At 36.6% G+C, this 7,013-nt stretch overlaps 1 pseudogene; it reads right to left on the minus strand.

Moving 5' to 3' along the window:
- Positions 1-4,729: 4,729 nt before the first annotated feature.
- On the minus strand, positions 4,730-6,267 carry LOC129950281 (uncharacterized; annotated as a pseudogene).
- Positions 6,268-7,013: the final 746 nt, after the last annotated feature.

Genomic DNA, 7,013 nt, shown 5'->3' on the forward strand with positions numbered 1-7,013 from the left:
CGCTACATGTAAATTATGCAAGACGTTATGAAAAAGTCAAACATCAGGTATAATAAAATCCCCACTTGTCAGGTCATAGGAAAACATAGAAAGAACAGACAGAAAGAACACATGAAAACAGCACGCGGTAGGTTTCGAGACGGTCCCCCATCTGTCTACTAACCACGCTCACTGATGTTTGTTTTCGGTGATCGTTGGAAACCGAAACTTTATCAGTGACTAGGCCGTTGTCGGCTACAGTTATAAAATTTGCAAGTCCTTCAAAGCTGGTGCTGTTTTTTCCATTGCGCATCTGGATTATTTCCGCTTCTGTTAACCAAACTTCCCCAAGGAAGGCCACCCTTAATTCCTTTACACCCGGACATCTGCCCAAGAAGTGCTGGATAATTTCTTCGTCCCATAAGCTGTATACAGTACATAACGATGGTTCGTTTTGGACAAATCCGTTTCCATTAACCTTGATTAAATTACATCTTGCCTTAAAAATCGAGGTTATCTTGTTTAGTTCGAATCCAACGTTAATGTAAATCTGTCCTCTTGAATGATCCAGATGTTTGTAGATGCACGTACTGCTCTCAGATGCCTTTCGTAGGTTTTCTTGTTGACCCTCGGATTACAACAGCCACAATAGATTATTGCCTTTTTGGATCCAATCAATTTGAGAAATAGATCTCTCATCCCAACACAGTCCAACACAATATCCAAGATTCTTCAATTAATTTAACAAGAACAATTTTTCCCTCAAAAGTATTTTTGTTAGCTGATCCTGTAGTCTTGTTGCATGGTATTCGAATATTGTTTTCGATATTTATCCGAAGTGAAGATTAAGGGTATGGTAATGCCCCTCCTCCGCCCCAGTTTCCATTGCCAAAGAGTTGTTTGGTGTAATTGTAGGCAATTTTAAAATTCGTTTCAAAAAATAGAGTAGCCCCAGATCTGAGCACCGTAAGTTTGAATAGTTCTACAAATCACCTGAAATAGTTTCCATTTGGTTTTTAAGTTGATATTTCTTTTTGCTAGAAAGCATTGCCAAGTCGAGTTTATGATGTTCTTGGCTGCAGTGTTTCTCTTTTCAACGTGCTTTAAAAACGACATCTTTGGTGAAAGTAAAAATAGTTGGAGACATGTCGAATTCTTTCTCCATTTAATGTCCATTTTTCTTATCTAGATAACCTTCCAACATTTCTGAACACCATTATTTCGGATTTATATAGATTTATTTCTAGGTTCCATTTAATGCAGCAGCAATCCAGTTGCGTTATTATCTGCGGCAAGGCCGTGAAATTATCCGCCAGAATAATGATATGTTGAACAAGTCAATAAAGAGTCCTCCTCCTACTCTGAATATAGTGTATATTCAGTTTAGCTCAAAAAATTTAACTTAACTTCTATAACGATTTCAATCAAAATAACATAATAAGTCTTTCACGTTAAGTAAGGGCCTCAAACTGGTTCCATTGAGTTTGGAAGAAAACTTTATTTTCTTCATGTAAAATAAATTTGGTCATTAAACTGGCCTAAGTGTAACACACTCCATCTCGGACAGCCATTTTAACCTAACCTAACCACCAAAGAAAAAGGTAAAGTTTGAATGAACTGTTTGTATATCACAAATCATTTATTTCCATTTGTGTTTTTAAAATATTGAATTCAATACTAATATAAAACCAATCTTATAGTTAAAGAATCTACCGCTCAACATTTTCATATCATATTAGACTTTTATTAAAGAGTATAAATTATCTTTTGTAAGCGGTCTTGGTCAAAGAATTAAACAATATTTTATTTCAGTCTATATTTTTTCTTTATTTAATTTTAATAAAATTCACAAATTCCGTGAAGCGGCGTTGTTGTTCGTTTCGATGCTCAAAATCAACTGAACTTATTTGAAAATCAAAATAGAGAAGAACATATTTATTTTTAGTTTTTAGACACCTGCCCTCTTCTTTATATTAAGGTATTAACACAATAGATCTTTGTGGTGAGGCCACATTACAATATATTTTTAACAAACATTTGGGTCCTACCACAGTTCGGCCATCCTGACAAGTAATCGTCCCGATTTCGCGTTTATTATTTGTTTTCCATGGTTTTATATTAGCCAATTCCCATACCCCCTCGTAAGGAATTTGGGTGAGCTGAAACCCTGTCACATCTTTCAAGAGGTATCTATCATTGGGCAAAATTTGTATTACCTGATAGGGCCCCTTAAACCTGGGAGCTATTCTTCGGCACGCTCCTGGCTGACTGATAAAGTTCTTAACTACTTCATAGTCTCCTACTTGATAACTCTTTAGAGTTCTACTTTTATCTTTAATCTTCTTATTGTATTCTTGACATTTCTTTATTTTCGCGGCTGCTCTCATTCTTATATCTTCCAAATCCCTATCCTTTTCCCTATTTAACATTTCCTCTAACCTCTCCCTTAACGGGTCCTCCATCATTCCTCGCTGCCTTATCCCAAAAAGTAACTCACTAGGTGTCATCCCAGTACTTCTGTGCACGGTATTATTCATCACATGCTCTATCTCAGGTAAGACCTTATCCAAAGACATTTCATTACCCGCACTACTCATTTTTGCCAACATGGGGGCTAAACTTCTGTTTACCCTTTCAACCTGGCCATTGGCCTGCGGTGAACCAGTTGCAACCAATACATGCTTGACACCATTTTTCTCCAAAAATGATTTAAACTCATTCGAGGTAAATGCACTACCTCTGTCGGAAACTATAAGCTTAGGACGACTGTAAGAGTTAAAGTATGACTTCAGAGAACTAATTGCTTCGTTAGTACCAGTACCTCGGACTGCATACAGTCTGTTAAACTTTGTAAAACCATCTACAACTAGAAAAACATATTTTTTCTTTGATTTTCTCAAAGTCACTGGCCCGAAATGGTCTATATGAACTGTATCGAAAGGGATGTCACCTTTAGGTATGCTATGGAGTAAGCCTTCATGTTTCCCAAACTTCGGCGAAAACGTTATGCATTTAAGACAATTCGAAATATGTTCCCTAATTCTATTCCTTATTTTCGGAAACCAATACATCCTCGTTAAATTTTCATACACCTTGTCACATCCTACATGTCCCATGTCGTCATGGTACATATACAAAACATTTTTCTGCATTTCCGCCGGCACATAGAACAATAAATTCCCACCACTCTTTCTATAAACTAACCCATTTCTCATTTCATAATACGAACTCTCCTCTTTTTCCAACATTTCCCTTATTTTATTTATATCCCTGTCTCTGTGCTGACAAATAGACAGATTTTGTTCAAAGGTATTCTCTTCTAATACAAGTATACTCATGTTCCTACTTAATGCGTCAACATGTTGCATTCTTTCACTATTGCGATGTTCCAAAACGTAGTCATAGTTCTGTAACTCTAACGCCCATCTCGCTATCCTCGGGTTAACTTCTTTTTTGTTAAGCGTTAATGTCAGTGAGTTACAATCTGTAACTATTTTAAACCTCATACCATGTAAATAAATTCGAAATCTCTGTAGAGCATAAATTATTGCTAGAGTTTCCAGCTCAAAACTATGAAACTTAGCCTCCTGGTCAGTAGTCCTTTTTGAAAAATAGAATATTGGATGAAACTTTCCATCACTCTTCTTTTGCAATAGGATTGCACCGAACCCGAGAGCACTAGCATCGCAGTGTAGTTCTGTTTCATCTCGAGGATCGTAAATTGCTAAAATTGGTGCTGCTAATAATTTTGCTTTTAATTCTTCAAAACAGTGTAATTCCTCTTCACCAAATTTAAAACTAACCTTTTTCTTTATTAACTCGTATAATGGTTTCGCTTTTGTTGAAAACCCTTCCACAAATCTTCTAAAATAAGAGCATAGTCCCAGAAAACTATGCACTGCCTTGGCATTTTGAGGAATAGGAAAATTTGCCACTGATTCAATGTTCTTTTCATCAGGACGTATACCTTCTTTAGAAACCTTGTAACCTAAATACCGTATTTCCGGTTCTATAAACCTACACTTATCCAATCTCAGCTCTAGTTTATTACTTACTAGCTTCTCAAAAACTTCTTTTAATATGGATAAGTGTTCTTCAAAATCACTCGTCGCAATCAATATATCGTCTAAGTATATCGCAACTTTCCCTGCCCTAATCATGTCATCAAACACCATATTTACAAACCGTTGAAATGTTGGAGGTGCATTTCTTAATCCGAATGGCATACGCAAATATTCGTATTGACCAAGTGGAGTCACAAACGAAGTGTATTTCACCGATTCTTCATTTACATGCACATGATAAAAAGCACTTTTTAAGTCTAATAGTGAAAAAATAGTTTTGTTTGCTAACCTATCCAACATGTCATCAATCAGCGGGATTGGATAGTTGTCCTTCAATGTTATTTTGTTCAAACTCCTATAATCTATACACATTCTTATGTTATCATTTTTCTTCCTCACCAAAACAATAGGAGAAGAATACTCTGAATTACTGGGCCTTATTATCTTTTTCTGTAACATATCATCTAACATTTCCCGGACTCGCTCTTTTTCATAATATGATAACCTTCGGGGTGGGCAATGGAATGGCTTTTCATTAATCAAATTTAACTTTATCTCACATTTAATTAGCGGTTCATCAGGACGATCACATTTTAAATAACAATCATTAAATATCTTTCTGAAACGCTCATTTTTGTTAACATCAAGATTAGATTAGATTATTACATTTTTCATCATAAGTTTCATTCATTTTACTTTCTTTTATTTTCATCAATCTCAAATTTGCTTTTTTAATAAAGTCTCTTCCCAAAATGACTGGGAACTTAGTCGTTTCATTTTTTACTACGAATAATTCTACTTTAATTTCTTCTTCTTCAAACAAAATACAACTCTGAACAACTCCAATTACATTTAATGGGCTTTTATTAATACCAAAGAAATTATGTTTTAAATTTTGTTTTTTTATTAATATGTGTGGCACGAACTGTTCACGAACAAAACTAATGGGGCTACCGGTGTCAATTAAAGATCCTAATGAAAACTTACAGATAAAATTTGATTCTATAAAAGTATATAATAATTTTCTTACGTTTTCGTCTGAGTCACCTTCATCTCCAACATGATGGACTTCCTTTCTTTTTAGGCATACAGCAGCATAGTGCCCCATTTCAGCACACACATGGCAAGCACCCAGTTGTCGTTTCGGCTTCTTGCAACTATTGGCCATGTGCCCCAAAACATTACAGTTGTAACACCTAAATTGCTTCGATGTACTTGGCTCCATGTTTAAAGCTGGCGCCTTTCGTGTTAACGTCACTGTCCTGAACGCCTCCAAGAGATGCTCCTTGTCTCTAAAGCAATGCATTTTTGCCTGAGATCGGATGGTCTGGTCTGGTATCCCCTCAATGAGATACTCCATGAGCTCGTCTTCATGGACACTTACTTTATTGGCAAGTATAACCTTCTCGTGGAAGTATTCCTGAAACGTTTCCGAGCTCGACCATTTCCGTCCTTCGAACTTCTGCTAGAGCATCAGCCGGCTGGCTCTGTCCTTAAAGATAGTACCCATCTCTCTGAGCAACACATCAATTGGTACCGACATCATATCTGCTTTCGAGTGGAACCATCGCAGAGCTCTTCCCCTCAATCTAGTCGATATCAGTGCCCGGGAACTGTTCTCATCCAACTTAAAAACAGCTAGGACACTCCTCAGCTGCAGCTCCCACTGCTCATAGTTGTCATCAGCACCCGCAAACTCCGGAATCAGATCTTTTACGACGGAAAAATTCATCATCGATTTTCCGTCTTCGTCGTGTGTTGGAACACTCTTCTTCTTAGTCATCATCTCGTTCTCTCTCTTCAGCAACTCCGTCTCTCTCTTTTGAACTGCCAGCTCTCGTTTGACCAACATCAATTCCCTCTTCAATGTCTCCATCGTACATTCGTCATCTCTGTCACTCATTTTCTTTTCATCTGCGGCATCATTGGCACTCTTCTGACACACTTCATCGACATTGCTGCTATCTTCATACACCTCACGCTCATCATCATCATCATCGCTCTCTTCTTCATTGTCCGTTTGGTGTCCGTTGGCATTCAAATTTGCATCGCGTGGCGTCGTCTGCGTCGGCACAAATTCGCCGCGCAATTCCGATGGAATGGCCAACAACCGGAGCACCAACTCGGCCTTATTGCCGGTGGACTTCCTCCCCAGTGCACGTAGCCATGACTTTAACTGGGCTCCTGTGAACTGCTTCAGTTCATCAATTTCCACTGAATCCATTTTTCTTTGAGAAAATTCCAACGCGATGGATTTAGAAAATTAATTGACTTTTATTATTTTAAAAGAAAACAAAATCTTATTAAGTTTTACGCGATCCCACTTCTGAGATTGTAAGCGGTCTTGGTCAAAGAATTAAACAATATTTTATTTCAGTCTATATTTTTTCTTTATTTAATTTTAATAAAATTCACAAATTCCGTGAAGCTGCGTTGTTGTTCGTTTCGATGCTCAAAATCAACTGAACTTATTTGAAAATCAAAATAGAGAAGAACATATTTATTTTTAGTTTTTAGACACCTGCCCTCTTCTTTATATTAAGGTATTAACACAATAGATCTTTGTGGTGAGGCCACATTACAATATATTTTTAACAATCATTTGGGTCCTACCACACTTTGAATATAATTCAACTAAGTTTAACTTCTATTCCATATCCCTTTTCTTTTTGATATTTATGGTCAGGTCATGCACAAGTTCCCCTATTTAGAGTGCTTCTGATACTAATATCCTCATAGTTTCCATTTATAAGTTTATAATTTGAGAATATTAAGTACACCCTGCTCCATCAAACTCTGATCCACAATTTGTTTCCATCTAAAGAATAAAAAAAAAACAACAAAAAAAAATTATTGAAGACATTTCGTCATATCCTTCTTTTTATTTCCTAAGACTAAGTTTTCTCTATCCTCTGAGTTTTCGTTTACGTGTTTTTCTCTCTTCAACTCGTATCTTACCAAAAACTTTGA

Source organism: Eupeodes corollae, chromosome 1, assembly GCF_945859685.1.
Source record: "Eupeodes corollae chromosome 1, idEupCoro1.1, whole genome shotgun sequence".
In the NCBI taxonomy this organism is placed as follows: domain Eukaryota; kingdom Metazoa; phylum Arthropoda; class Insecta; order Diptera; family Syrphidae; genus Eupeodes; species Eupeodes corollae.